At 43.8% G+C, this 14,468-nt stretch overlaps 1 protein-coding gene across 1 annotated transcript in view; it reads right to left on the reverse strand.

The window, feature by feature from the left end:
- GLT8D2 (glycosyltransferase 8 domain containing 2) overlaps positions 1 to 13,105 on the reverse strand; it is a 46,806-nt gene extending 33,701 nt beyond the window's left edge. The window contains exon 1 of the mRNA XM_007454278.1: positions 13,001 to 13,105. The gene's annotated coding sequence lies outside the window, so the exon portion shown is untranslated. The remainder of the gene's footprint in view (positions 1 to 13,000) is intronic.
- Between the last annotated feature and the right edge of the window lie 1,363 nt (positions 13,106 to 14,468).

A 14,468-nucleotide genomic window follows, 5' to 3' on the forward strand; every position in this document is an offset into this window, starting at 1 on the left:
GATGTCACAAAGAAAGAAAACTACACCAATATCACTGATGAATATAGATGTGCAAAAATCCAACAAAATACTAGCAAACAGAATCCAACAACACATTAAAAGGATCATACACCATGATCAAGTGGGCTTTATCCCAGGAATGCAAGGATTCTTCAATATGCGCAAATCAGTCATTGCCATATTAACAAATTGAAGAAGAAAAACCATACGCTCATCTCAAAAGGCAGAAAAAGCTTTTGACAAAATTCAACATCCACTTATGATAAAAACTCTCCAGAAAGTGGGCATAGAGGGAACCTACCTCAACATAATAAAGTCCACATATGACAAACCCACAGCAAACATCATTCTCAATGGTGAAAAACTGAAAGCATTTCCTCTAAGATCAGGAACAAGACAAGGATGTCCACTCTCACCACTATTATTCAACATAGTTTTGGAAGTCCTGGCCACGGCAGTCAGAGAAGAAAAAAATAAAAGGAATCCAAATAGGAAAAGAAGAAGTAAAATCATCACTCTTTGCAGATGACATGATACTACACATAGAGAATCCTAAAGATGCCACCAGAAAACTACTAGAGCTAATCAATAAATTTCATAAAGTTTCAGGATACAAAAGTAATGCACAGAAATCTCTTGCATTCCTATATACTAATGATGAAAAATCTGAAAGAGAAATTAAGGAAACACTCCCATTTACCACTGCAACAAAAAGAATAAAATACCTAGGAATAAACCTACCTAGGGAGACAAAATACCTGTATGCAGAAAACTATAAGACAGTGATGAAAGAAATTAAAGATGATATAAACAGATGGAGAGATACACCATGTTTTTGGACTGGAAGAATCAACATTGTGAAAATAACTATACTATCCAAAGCAATCTACAGATTCAATGCAATCCCTATCAAACTACCACTGACATTTTTCACAGAACTAGAACAAAAAGTTTCACAGTTTGTATGGAAACACAAAAGACCCCGAATAGTCAAAGCAGTCTTGAGAAAGAAAAAAGGAGCTGGAGGAATCAGGCTCCTGGACTTCAGACTATACTACAAAGCTACAGTAATCAAGACAGTATGGTATGGCACAAAAACAGAAATATAGATCAATGGAACGGGATAGAAAGCCCAGAGATAAACCCACGCACCTATGGTCAACTAATCTATGGCAAAGGAGGCAAGGATATACAATGGAGAAAAGACAGTCTCTTCAATAAGTGGTGCTGGGAAAACTGGACAGCTACATGTACAAGAATGAAATTAGAACACTCCTTAACACTATACACAGAAAGAAACTCAAAATGGATTAGAGACCTAAATGTAAGACTGGACACTATAAAACTCTTAGAGGAAAACATAGGAAGAACACTCTCTGACATAAATCACAGCAAGATCTTTTTTGATCCACCTCCTAGAATAATGGAAATAAAAACAAAAATAAACAAATGGGACCTAATGAAACTTAAAACCTTTTGCAAAGCAAAGGAAACTACAAACAAGACGAAAAGACAACCCTCAGAACGGGAAAAAATATTTGCTAACGAATCAACGGACAAATGATTAATCTCCAAAATAGATAAACAGCTCATGCAGCTCAATATTAAAAAAACAAACAACCCAATCCAAAAATGGGCAGAAGACCTAAACAGCCATTTCTCCAAAAAAGACATACAGATGGCCAATTAGCAGATGAAAAGCTGCTCAACATCACTAATTATTAGAGAAATGCAAATCAAAACTACAAAGAGGTATCACCTCACACCGGTTAGAATGGGCATCATCAGAAAATCTAGAAACAACAAATGCTGGAGAGGGTGTGGAGAAAAGGGAACCCTCTTGCACTGTTGGTGGGAATGTAAATTGATACAGCCACTATGGAGAACAGTATGGAGGTTCCTTAAAAAACTAAAAATAGAATTACCATATGATCCAGCAATCCCACTACTGGGCATATACCCAGAGAAAACCATAATTCAAAAAGACACATGCACCCCAATGTTCATTGCAGCACTATTTACAATAGCCAGGACGTGGAAGCAACCTAAATGCCCATCAGCAGATGAAGGGATAAAGAAGATGTGGTATATATATACAATGGAATATTACTCAGCCATAAAAAGGAACGAAATTGAGTCATTTGTAGAAACGTGGATGGATCTAGAGACTGTCATACAGAGTGAAGTAAGTCAGAAAGAGAAAAACAAATATCGTATATTAACGCATATATGTGGAACCTAGAAAAATGGTACAGATGAACCTGTCTGCAGGGCAGAAATACACAGATGTAGAGAACAAATGTATGGACATCAAGGGGGGAAAGGGGGCCGGGGGTGGGCGTGGGGGGATGGGATGAATTGAGAGATTGGGATTGACATGTATACACTAATGTGTATAAAATGGATGACTAATAAGAACCTGCAGTATAAAAAAATAAATAAAATAAAATTCAAAAATTCAAAAAAAAGAAAAAGAAAAGCCAAAGACCCTGTTTTTGTAGCCCTCCCAGCTTCCTTTTTCCCCTCTAAAAAAGTGTTCTCCTCTTGCCATGAGGGAACTTGCACGTGGCTCACCATAGTTGCAGACCTCAAATTCTCTGCTAATTGTGAATAAACCCATTTTTGCTGGAGGAAAAAAAAAATTCATCTTAGTTTTGAAATCTAAAATTAAATTTTGTCACATATTCATTCATTTCTTTGTGGCATTTTCCAGGAGTTGGAAAATGACTTCCTTTATCTTAAAAAACAAACAAACGAGCTAATTTACCATAAATAACAATTTGTCTTGAAAACTCAAAATTTATTTTAAAATTAAATTGATCCTTCTTAATTACGGTCCTTCAAAAGAACTTCTGAACTTGACGTCTGACTGGATGCAGCTGACAGCAGACCAGGAATAGTAACCTTTAGAAATCAGCAACATGACAGAGAAGGCAGGATAGCATAGTACCCCAGGGTTTCTTTATGAACCAAAGTGTTGTGAGAACTTGTTGGCAGTGATCTAGGGAAACTCTTCAACAGGGATTTCATTCAAGCCTTTAACTCACTGTAAACAACTGGCTACAATGTCCCTTTCATTTTCCCAGGATATAGACTGTACACCCAGGAGCTCTGAGTGCATTTGCAACAGCCCTTCTCCTTTTCCCCTCTTGCACTTGGGAAAGAATTGAGTCAAAAGGCATGCTACTTACGATTCTTCTGAGATTGGTTTCAGGTACCTTTTATCCATTTACTATTCTGGATGATATACATTCGGCTAACTTTTTGAGGTAATGTCAGCCTAGAATGGTCTTTGGCCACATGTCTGTTCCCTTCCAGAGACCATCTGGTACCACAGGAGAGAATGAGGGGGAGACCAGAAGGCTCTGGGCTCCAAATCCCTGAGGCCAGCTCCTCCCTGTATATCCCAATCAGCCAAGCCAATCAATTCCCCTCTTTTCCTTAAACTTCTTTGAAATGAGGTTCAATTTCTTGCAAATGAATCCTTACAAATACATTCCCTGTGTGTGGCCAGAACGGGATGGATATACTACTAATTCCATTTTTCAAATGAGGAAATTGTGGCTCAGAGAGAGTCAGTAACTTGCTCAAAATCACACAGCTGGTAAATAGTAGAACAGGGATTTGAAATTAGGGCTCTCTGACTTCAAATCTGATGCTCTTTAACCACAAGGTTCTGAAACTCATGAAAGGCTATTCTGGCTATCCCAGAGGCAGGTGAGGGGGGCTCCAGGTAACAGATGTCACTGTGTATTCATGAAATTTCACAGCTCCCAGGCGAGGTTGGTCTGCTCTCCCTTGAGTGCTCCGTTACTCTTAACTACTGAGCTCATGCCAAAGAGTAAGTGCTGACTCACCTGGCAAGGGGGCTCATCTTTCCCCTGTCCAGCACGTTGCAACTCTAAAATCTCTTTAAGATAAAATAAGGGGGGCTTCCCTGGTGGCGCAGTGGTTGAGAATCCGCCTGCCAATGCAGGGGACACATATTCGAGCCCTGGTCCAGGAAGATCCCACACGCTGTGGAGCAACTAAGCCCGTGTGCCACAACTACTGAGCCTGCACTCTAGAGCCCAAGGGTTACAACTACTGAAGACCGTGCATCTGGAGCCCGTGCTCCGCAACAGAAGCCACTGCAGTGAGAAGCCCGTGCACCGCAATGAAGAGTAGCCCCCGCTCACCGCAACTAGAGAAAGCCCGCGCGCAGCATCAAAGACCCAATGCAGCCAAGAATAAATTTAAAAAAATTTTTTTAAAAAAAGATAAAATAAGAGGATTCAGGAAACTGATATGCACATCTAATTGCAAGGCAGTGCAGTAGTGAGCCAAGGAGGGAAATTCCTGAAGCAGATTCTCGTAGGAAACCTTCTAAGGTGCTTTTAGAATACAAGGCAGAAAGGAGTCCCTGAGAAGCACGTACCTCCAAGAGAAAGCCTGTTTCATTTACTTTTTATTTTGTTTTTTTTTGGTCGTGCCTCACGGCTTGCAGGATCTTAGTTCCCTGACCAGGGATTGAACCCCGGCCCCTTGCGGTGGAAGCATGGAATCCTAGCCACTGGACTGCCAGGGAATTCCCTGTTTCATTTACTTTTTAAAAAACATATGAAATTGTATAAAGATTCAGTATGCCTGACTGGCATACTTCTCTCCCTCTTTACAATTTGATCTCATCTCTGATGGTGGCACCTTCCGTTTAAGCTGCTATAAACTGGTATTTCCGGTGCTTGCAGTCAAAAGCGTTCTAATAGATTAAGTAGGTGCGCAAGAGATGTTTGCAGCTTCTAGAGAGGAGCTGATGGTATGGATTTGGCAGAGGGATCAGAGCTGTAAAGGGGCAGAAGAGTGATGGCGGGAAGTCAGGGACGAGAGCTGGAGGAAACAGCTGCAAAACATCTTAAGAAGACATAGAATAAGAAGCAGAAATCTGGGGCCAAGGGAAACGAGTGTCTGGGGCAGAGCGTGAGAGAGCATATTCTGGGTTACCATGGTTCCTGCCTGTGAGCAAGTGCAGCACAGGACTCATTACTATGCGGGCGAGGCCCAGGTGCACGGGAGGCGCAGGCCACCTGCCCGCACTCTCCTTCTCTACACACGTCCTGTACGTAGCCTGCGGGACCCCACACTCACCTACTTTCCCACCACCTTTGGGGACTGCTCATCCTCAGCCTCTTTGGCTGTTCCCCCATCTCTGGAACCTCTAAATGGTGGACTCTGCTGGCTTGAAATACCATTTATATGCCTACAACTCCCAAATTACTGTCTCCAGCCCAGATCTCTCACGTGGACTCCAGACTCCTAAAGCCAAGTGTCCACTGGGTGGCTCCACTTGAAGGCATCCTCATGTCGAAATTCGAACTCCTGACATTTGCCCAAAACACACATCTCCCATCATCTCCCCCAGCTGCACAACGGCAACTCCATTCTTCTAATTGCTCCAGCGAAAATAAACTTGGTGTTATCCTTGACCCTTCTCTGTTTCTCATTCCCCACAGGTGGACTGACCACAAATCCTGTCAGTTCCATCTTCAAAATATATCCATGATCTTCACCACTGGTACCGCCTTCTCCCTGGCCTTATCACCACCATCCTTTGATTGGATGATTCTGCCTGTGTCTCCTTTTAGTTGGTTGTGTTGTTTTCTGTTTAAAATTCTCCAAGCCCTCGCTATTTCTCTCAGAGTAAAAGCCAACGTCTGTACAGTGTCCTACAAGATCTCACCCGATCACACTGGCCTCCTTGCCAGGCACTCTCCTGCCTCAGAGCCTTTTACACTCGTTCCCTCCACTGGGAATGCTATTCCCTTCACCTGGAACACTCCTGCCAGATATCCATGTGGCTGGCTCCTTCGCATATAAAAGACTTATAGAACACGTGACCCCCTCCTCCAGGAAGCTGCGCAGCACCTCAAACCTCATCTGTTCACAGCTGAAATCAGCACCTGCCCCACAGAAGCTCCTCCTCAGTGTTCTCTGAGCGTCCTCTTCCACCGCTCCCTCCCAATTCCTCATCCAACAGTTTCACCTCCTAAGTGTTTCTTAATCCATCTCCTTTCTACCCTGCCTCATCTCACTGATTAACTCTGCAGTAATTTCCCTCCTGGACTTCCTGCCTCTAGGATTTCTGCTCCCTACCTTTTCCCAATCCATCACTGGTACAGCTGTCACAGTGACTATTTTTGTTGTTTAATAATTACAGTAAATTAATTTGAAATATACATGCAGGTTGAGTACCTTTTTTTTTCTTTGGCCACGCTGCATGGCGGATCTTAGTTCCCTGACCAAAGATGGAACCCGTGCCCCCTGCAGTGGAAACGCGCAGCGTCTTAACCACTGGACTGCCAGGGAAGTCCCGAGTACCCTTATTTTTGTGTGCGATTTTTCCTTCTCTTTTTATCACTTGAAACATTTAAAGTCTACCAAAAAGCTGAACGAATGGATTTTCATATACCCTACACCAGATTCACCAATTGCTAACACGTTGCCATATTTCCTTTCTCTCTTTCTCTTTCTCTCTTCTTCCCTCCCTCTGTATATATATATGTATGTATATATATATATATACACATGACTCTTCAGCCCTAAATACTTCAGTGTGCATCTCTTAAGAACAAGGACATCCTCCTATATAATCACAATGCCATTATCACACCTAAGAAAAATAACATTAATTCAACATCACTGGATAAGCAGTCCATATTCAAAATGTCCCCATTATTCCAATATTGTTTTTTTTTTTTTTTTTTTTTTTTTTTTACTGTCGTGGCCTCTCCCATTTGCGGAGCACAGGCTCCGGACGCGCAGGCTCAGTGGCCATGGCTCACGGGCCCAGCCGCTCCGCGGCATGTGGGATCTTCCCGAAAAGGGGCACGAACCCGCGTCTCCTGCATCGGCAGGCGGACTCTCAAGCACTGCGCCACCAGGGAAGCCCTCCAATATTGTTTTTTATAGTTTGGTTGTCATATCTTTAGTTTCTTTTACTCTTGATCACTCCCACCTCACCACACTGCCTTTTGATTTTTCATGAACTTTTTTTGGAAGAAGACAAGCCAGTTGTCTTGTAGAATCCTACTGACTAAAGAGCTACTATATGATCCAGCAGTCCCAATCCTGGGCACATACGCAGAGAAAACTAATTGGAAAAGATACATGCACCCCCAGTGTTCATAGCAGCACTACCTACAATAGCTAAGACATGGGAGCAACCTAAATGTCCACTGATAGACGAATGGATAAAGAAGGTGTGGTATATACACACACACAAACCCCCACACACACAATGGAATACTACTCAGCCATAAAAAAAGAATGAAATAATGCCATTTGCAGCAACACGGATGGATCTAGAGATTGTATCACTAATACACGGATTCAGCCATAAAAAAAGAATGAAATAATGCCATTTGCAGCAACACGGATGGATCTAGAGCTTATCATACTAAGTGAAGTCAGAAAGAGACAAATAGCATATGATACCACTTATATGTGGAATCTAAAATATGATACAGATGAACTTATTTACAAAACAGAAACAGAATCACAGACATAGAAAATAAACTTACGGTTACCAAAGGGGAAAGGGATTGGGGGGAGAGGGATAAATTAGGAGTTTGGGATTAACACATACTTACTACTATCATGTAAAATAAACAACAAGGACCTACTGTATAGCACAGGGAACTATACTCAATATCTTGTAATAAACCATAATGGAAAAGAATCTGAAAAAGTGAATATATACAGTGTATACAAACACACACACACACATGCTCATATATATAACTGAATCACTTTGCTGTACACCAGAAACTAACATAACATTGTAAATCAATTACACTTCAATCAAAAAAACAAAAACAAACAAAAAAACCCCACTACTCTGAGTGTTCCTTTCCTCCCTAAAGCCCTTCACTGGAAATCCAGTACCAGAAGGTTAAGATTGGAGCTTAAGATTCCCCTAGGCCCTCTGTGCCATGTCTTCCATCTAAGCTGAACTGGTTGAAAGTTAGTCTCCAGCCCTCCACTGTCCTTCACACCCAGGTCTATGCTTCTCTTTTTTTAAATTAATTAATTAATTAACTTATTTATTTATTTTTGGCTGCATTGGGTCTTTGTTGCTGCGTGCGGGCTTTCTCTGGTTGTGGCGAGCGGGGGCTACTCTTTGTTGTGGTGCTCAGGCTTCTCACTGTGGTGGCTTCTCTTGTTGCGGAGCATGGGCTCTGGGCGTTCAGGCTTCAGTAGTTGTGGCACATGGGCTCAGTAGTTGTGGCTCGCAGGCTCCGTAGTTGTGGAGCATGGGCTTACTTGCTCAGCGGCATGTGGGATCTTCCCGGACCAGGGCTCGAACCCGTGTCTCCTGCATTGGCAGGTGAATTCTTAACCACTGCACCACCAGGGAAGCCCTCTATGTTTTTCTTGTCGCTGAACTTTGGTTCATTTAGTCCCCTCTGCCTGGAATGCCCTTTCCCCTCCTCTTTCCCCAGTAAATTGCTACTTGTGCTTTAAAGACTCCTCCTCCTCCTTCAGGAAGCCTTACCTGATTACCCTGCCTGGGTGCTCCCCTAATCTCCATTCCTATGCCTATCCCTGCACTCAGAACACTGTGTTCTAATATCATGGGTGTGCCTGTCTCCTCCACTAGACCATGAGATGACAGAGGACAGGGACTGTGACCGACCTACCTCTGTGTGCCTCAAGAAATGTGTGTGGAATGAATGAGTGAGAAATAGGAGAGAGGAAGAAAGGGCTCTTGTTGTTCTGTTCTTCAATCCCAGGAAGAAAAGGGTCTGCATACCCTCACTAAGGAAAAAGCCAAAAGGAGGGTAAAGCCAGGTTGATGGTCCCACTACAAGAATAAAAGCAGGGGCTTCCCTGGTGGCGCAGTGGTTGAGAGTCTGCCTACCGATGCAAGGGACACGGGTTCGAGCCCTGGTCCGGGAAGATCCCACGTGCCACGGAACAGCCCATGTGCCACAACTACTCATCCTGTGCTCTAGACCCCGTGAGCCACAACTACTGAGCCACATGCCACAATTACTGAAGCCCGTGCATCTAGAGCTCATGCTCCGCAACAAGAGAAGCCACGACATGAGAAGCCCGTGCACCGCAACAAAGAGTAGCCCCCGCTCACCGCAACTAGAGAAAGCCTGCGCGCAGCAACGAGGACCCAACACAGCCAAAAATAAACAAACAAATAAATAAATAAATTTATTTTTAAAATAAATAAATAAAAGCGGAGGGCTCGGGTCTTCTTATTGGTACCTTCAGCATTAAGGGCCCATAGGCCTGTCTTCAGGACAGCAAGAAAGATGCAGCTGGGGAGTCATCTCACAATGTTGGAAAGAGGAAATCCCTAGGTAAGGCACTGGATGGTTGGAGCTTCAATGGGGGAAAGGTCCTAGGGCCTGTGACTAGCAAGAAAAAGGAGAGCTTAGGGAATTGATCTGGACCAGAGAAATGTCTATTAGGTTTAAAAACAGGTCCCAGAAGATCTTGCATGGGGAGTTGTTTTACCAAATGTCGAAGAGTTTGGGCCTGTTGTCAAACCTGGAAAGAATGTCTTAAGACCTGGCAGTGGCTAAGGGGATTAGCTCTGCCTTGGAAGAAAAGGCAAAAGTGGGAGGGACTCCAGAAATGTATTCCAAAAATCAGAGCCCATAAGTTTTATTTTACATTCCAACTCTAATCAGTTGGTAGGAGCTTTTAGGACTGACAAATTGAGGAGTCTAAAGCCATCACAAGACTCAGTGAAAGAAAGAAGGAAAGAAGGAAGGAAGGAAGGAAGGGCACTGTGATTGATTAATCATGTCTGCCATGGGTTCAGGTAAGGAGGTAATAGGAAAGGACCTGGGAATCAAAAAGGAATATAAAAGAGGGGCTCCTAAAATGTATTTTTGAATGACTTAAATCTGGCAGGGCATGTACCTGAGTGGAAATATCATGGGTTTTGTCATTAGACAGAGCTGACTTTGAATCCTGGTTCTGCCTCATTTCTTACTGCGTAATCTTGGGCAATTTACAAAACCCAGTCTGTAAAATGGGATTGTTTTGCAGGTTAAATTAAATAATTTATTACAATGATAATAGGAGACACTTACATAGTAATTTCTATTAGCTAGGCATTGTTCTAAGACCTTTATATGTATATTAACTAATTTGATTCCCACAACAACCCTATAAAGTTATTCTTCTCAGTTTACTGATGAGGAAACTGAAGTTCAGGGAGGTTAAGAGACCTGCCAAGAAGCTCTGTGATTTCACGGTATTCTCTAAGACTTGACCCTGAAGTTCACATGGGCATAAAATACATTTAATAGAGCTCTTCAACTTAAACCAGGCAGACTACAGAGTTATGAACAGGACAGGAGCATGGGTTCACTTGAAGAAAAGAGAAAGAAGGACAAAACCAGGACTTAGGAATCTGGCCTCCAACAAAACACCTCTGGCCTTTTTACTTTTTGCTGGAGCATGAAAGGCTTACTCCTGATCCACAAAATAAGCAGGGTGGGGATGTCTTCAGTTTGTGGACGATCCATCCTGCTTTCTCCTGTGATGGATTGAGGCATTCTTTCACAACATGGCTTTAGACCAGATGCCGACAAACTACAGCCAGATCCTGCCCATCACCGTTTTTTAAAAATAAAGTTTTGTGGGAACAGAGCCAGGCTTATTCTTTGATGGCGCTGTTTGATGTTTTTTCCACGGCCATGTCCACACTACTCCCGCATAACTGAGTCGTCATGATGGAGACCATCTGGTCTGCAAAGCCACCTACCTGGCCCTTTGCAGGGGACGTTTGCTGATCCCTGCTGCCCACCTTAGGCCAGACTTTCTACATATCAATATGGCATGCGTGATCAATCACCTGTCCTTAACCAGGGAAGGGAGAACAAGATGTCCCCTTGGGTGTTCGCCAGGAAAGGTATGCAGTAGGATGTCCATGAGAGGAACCAGGGTGAAAACACATGTGGTCAGGATAGGATTTTGCAGGGACTTCCCTGGCGATCCAGTGGTTAAGACTCCGCTTCTACTGCAGGGGGTGCGGGTTTGATCCCTGGTTGGGGAACTAAGATCCCACATGCCACATGGCATGGCCAAAAAATAAAAAAATTTAAAAAAAGAATAGGATATTGCAGAGTGCCTATGTTAATCTATGTGATGTGATAAAATGGCTCTGTGTCAACTGGGAATCACTGTGTTAAAAAACAAACTCAGGCAGATTTCTCATCTGCAGCAGCGGTCCCCAACCTTTTTGGCACCAGGGACTGGTTTGGTGGAAGACAATTTTTCCACAGACGGTGGGGGGAGCCTGTAGGGGGGACAGTTCAGGCGGTAATGCGAGCGATGGGGGCGGCGAGGGGCGGCAGATGAAGCTTGGCTCGAGCTCCCCCGCTGCTCACCGCCTGCTGTGCGGCCTGGTTCCTAACAACCGCGGAGCGGTACCAGTCTGCGCCCCGAGGGTTGGAGACCCCTGTTCTGCGGGACTTCTCAGGATCTTTAAAATGCCATCATGCCTTGAGAGTGCTGAGAGGGGTATATGGCTCACAGAACATATTTTCCCCATGGGACTATCTTCTTTGGAACATTCTTTGGCAGACGCTGAAATAAAAGAAACCTTTAGAATCCTGCCCCCTGGGAACTAGGAATGAAAATGGTGAGGGCTGTGGCTTGCTGAGCATGTCTTTCTCTCAGCAAGGGAAGAAGCAGGAGAACTACAGAGAGCCAGAGTGGAAAAGAAGGAGAGGTGTTTGAAGAGAAGAAGGAAGGAAGCAGAACCCTGGAGAGACAACTTGGACGGATGTGAGGAACACCGGACCGCTGGACTATAGGAGGGAACAGTGTGTCAAAAGCAGGGCTGTCGCCCAGTGCAGGGTGTGTGGTCACCTTCACCATCACCGTTGTCATCATCAGCACCACCAGAGAAGCTGACCTCCCCTGAGGCCTCACTACTCTGCAGATCCTGCATTATGTCCTTTAGACACATGATGTCGCTTAATTCCCATTTTACAGATGAAGAGATAGAGTCACCCAGAGTCAAAGTTTATAAAGCTTATAAGTGGCAGCACACAGACTCTGTGAGTCGGCCCCCAGAGCCCATGTTCCCACCACTGCCCTGCACTGCTCTACTGAGTTAGATGGAAGCCTGGAATTCCATTATGCAGCACGCAAAGGATACTGTAAACAAATGCAACACCAAAACATTCAGAGGAAAAGACAAAACAAACCAATGTCACTTTGGATATTTGGCTGCACGGGCCAAACAGCTAGAGGACTGCCTTTTTTCCACAGCACATTCAGATGTTTGGATATCATATTTTCTTCCTCTCTCTTCTTACTCTTTTATTAACTATCCCTTCTTAACTTATGTCATAAATTATATATCAGGCTTAGCCAAAGTATTACGCTTGCTCATAAAGTGAACAAAAGAAGACTTTTTTTTGAAAGTTAAAAAGCATTTTCAACCCGACCGTTATGACTACCATATTTACAATAAGCCTCATTTAGATTTCATACAACTGCCAGTTCTTTGCGGGGGGATTGGGGCCCTCAGAATAGCTTCCTAGGACAGATTCTGAAAACATGAATCACAGCTCAATTAAATCTTTTGTGGCTCAGAAACATACCAGCATTAAAGGCTAGCATTTATCCAGTCCTAGCTAACAGATGATTTCCACACTTAAAATATGATGAAAACAGTAAGTAAATCACACTATTTGGGGGTAGGGGGACGGAGATAAACCCAGGTCTGGAAAAGCAGTCCAGGATGTGAAAAACTTGCACACTGAATATTTTGGATTTGCAGCGATGGCAAAAAAAAAAAAAAAAAAAAAAAAAAAGAAGATGCCGCTAGCATGCTACAAACATCAGCTGGGGCGCCTGAAGGTGGTTTGCGTGGGGTAGTCCACCTCTGATTTACTTTCTTGCATCTACAGCAAAATAAAGGACAGCTGCCAGGAGGCCAGGGTGAAAGAGAAAGGCTGTCACCCTGCTGTAAATTTCTGTTTACCTGGTGAGCGGTGAGGGCAGGGCTCCTCCGTCCAGAAGGGCTGCAGGCAGAGCATTCGAATCGTGGCTGGCCCTGGGACGCTGCCCTTCACACTGCTTCAGCTGCTTCTACAATCCCACTAGAAATCTCAAAGGGCTGGAGGGCCTCAAGGCCAATATTCCGTTTCCAAGACAGTCTTCCTCCCCCACCGCACCTCCCTTGCTAGTGCAGACTCTGGAGCAGCTCGGGTTTCTTCCACCCCTGTTCCAGGCAGCTGGGAATCTAGGCGTTGGGCTGGCTGAGTGATGTGGCCCCTGAAACCACTTCCAGATGGGCTTGGCGGGTCAGACTTCCTCTCGCAGCCTCCTCCGGCAGCCTGCAAATCATTTCAAAAACAAGGCTGCTCTGGAGGAAAACATTCCAAACTGGAGAAAAGCAGATGCTTGGAGGGTGAATTTCCACCACACATTGGGTCTAAGGTAAACTTTGAGAGGGCAGAAGTGAAAAAATTAAGTTCATACTGATTTTAAGAATATCTTTCCTGGCCACTAGCTTCTCCTAAAATGCCCTAGTCATTAAAATGCTGTTGTCCCCAAATCAAAGCCCAGATAAAAACTGCGGTCTCCCTTCGACCAAGGCAATGATAGTGACGGAAATTTCAAGATGGTGTGTTTTGTGACTTAACATGGGAAGGAATCAGGCAGTGAATCAACCCCACCCAGCTCTGTGCTGTTCTGTGTTCCTGCCATTGATTCTCAGAAATCCAGGAAACGGTGCCAGCACTTTGCCTGGGATCATGGAATTTATTTAGCAATGGCCTCTCTCCCTCATTCCGATAAAGAAATGAGTCTGCCTCTGCTCACTGCCACCTTCTAAAGTGGTATTGCCCAACAGAAATATAATGCAAGCCACATTGTCAATGAAAATTTTCTAGTAGTCACTTTAAGAAAAGTACAAAGAGGTAAAATTAATTTTAATGATAAATTTTACTTAACATAATATATACAAAAATATTATTTCAACATGTAATTGGTATAAAACTTATTAACAAGACATTTTACACTTTTTGTTTTGTATGAAGCCTTTGAAATCTGGTGTGTATTTTACACCTGCAACACATCTCAATTCCCAAACTAAACTTCATCAGAAACAATTGATATGTATTCAGATTTGATAAAATTTACAGTTTAAAAAATAGATTCACATATTCAGGTTGCTCCAACATACTTCAAAATTTTCCAATAACTGAATCGTGAATCAGTTTTTCAATTTAAATTGATTAAAACTAAGTAAAATTTAGGGCTTCCCTGGTGGCGCAGTGGTTGAGCGTCCGCCTGCCGATGCAGGGGACACGGGTTCGCGCCCCGGTCTGGGAGGATCCCACATGCCGCGGAGCGGCTGGGCCCGTGAGCCATGGCCGCTGAGCCTGCGCGTCCGGAGCCTGTGCTCCGCAATGGGAGAGGCCACAACAGTGAGAGGCCCGCGTACT

The sequence above is a fragment of the Lipotes vexillifer genome, unplaced genomic scaffold (genome assembly GCF_000442215.2).
Source record: "Lipotes vexillifer unplaced genomic scaffold, Lipotes_vexillifer_v1.1 scaffold492, whole genome shotgun sequence".
Classification (NCBI taxonomy): domain Eukaryota; kingdom Metazoa; phylum Chordata; class Mammalia; order Artiodactyla; family Lipotidae; genus Lipotes; species Lipotes vexillifer.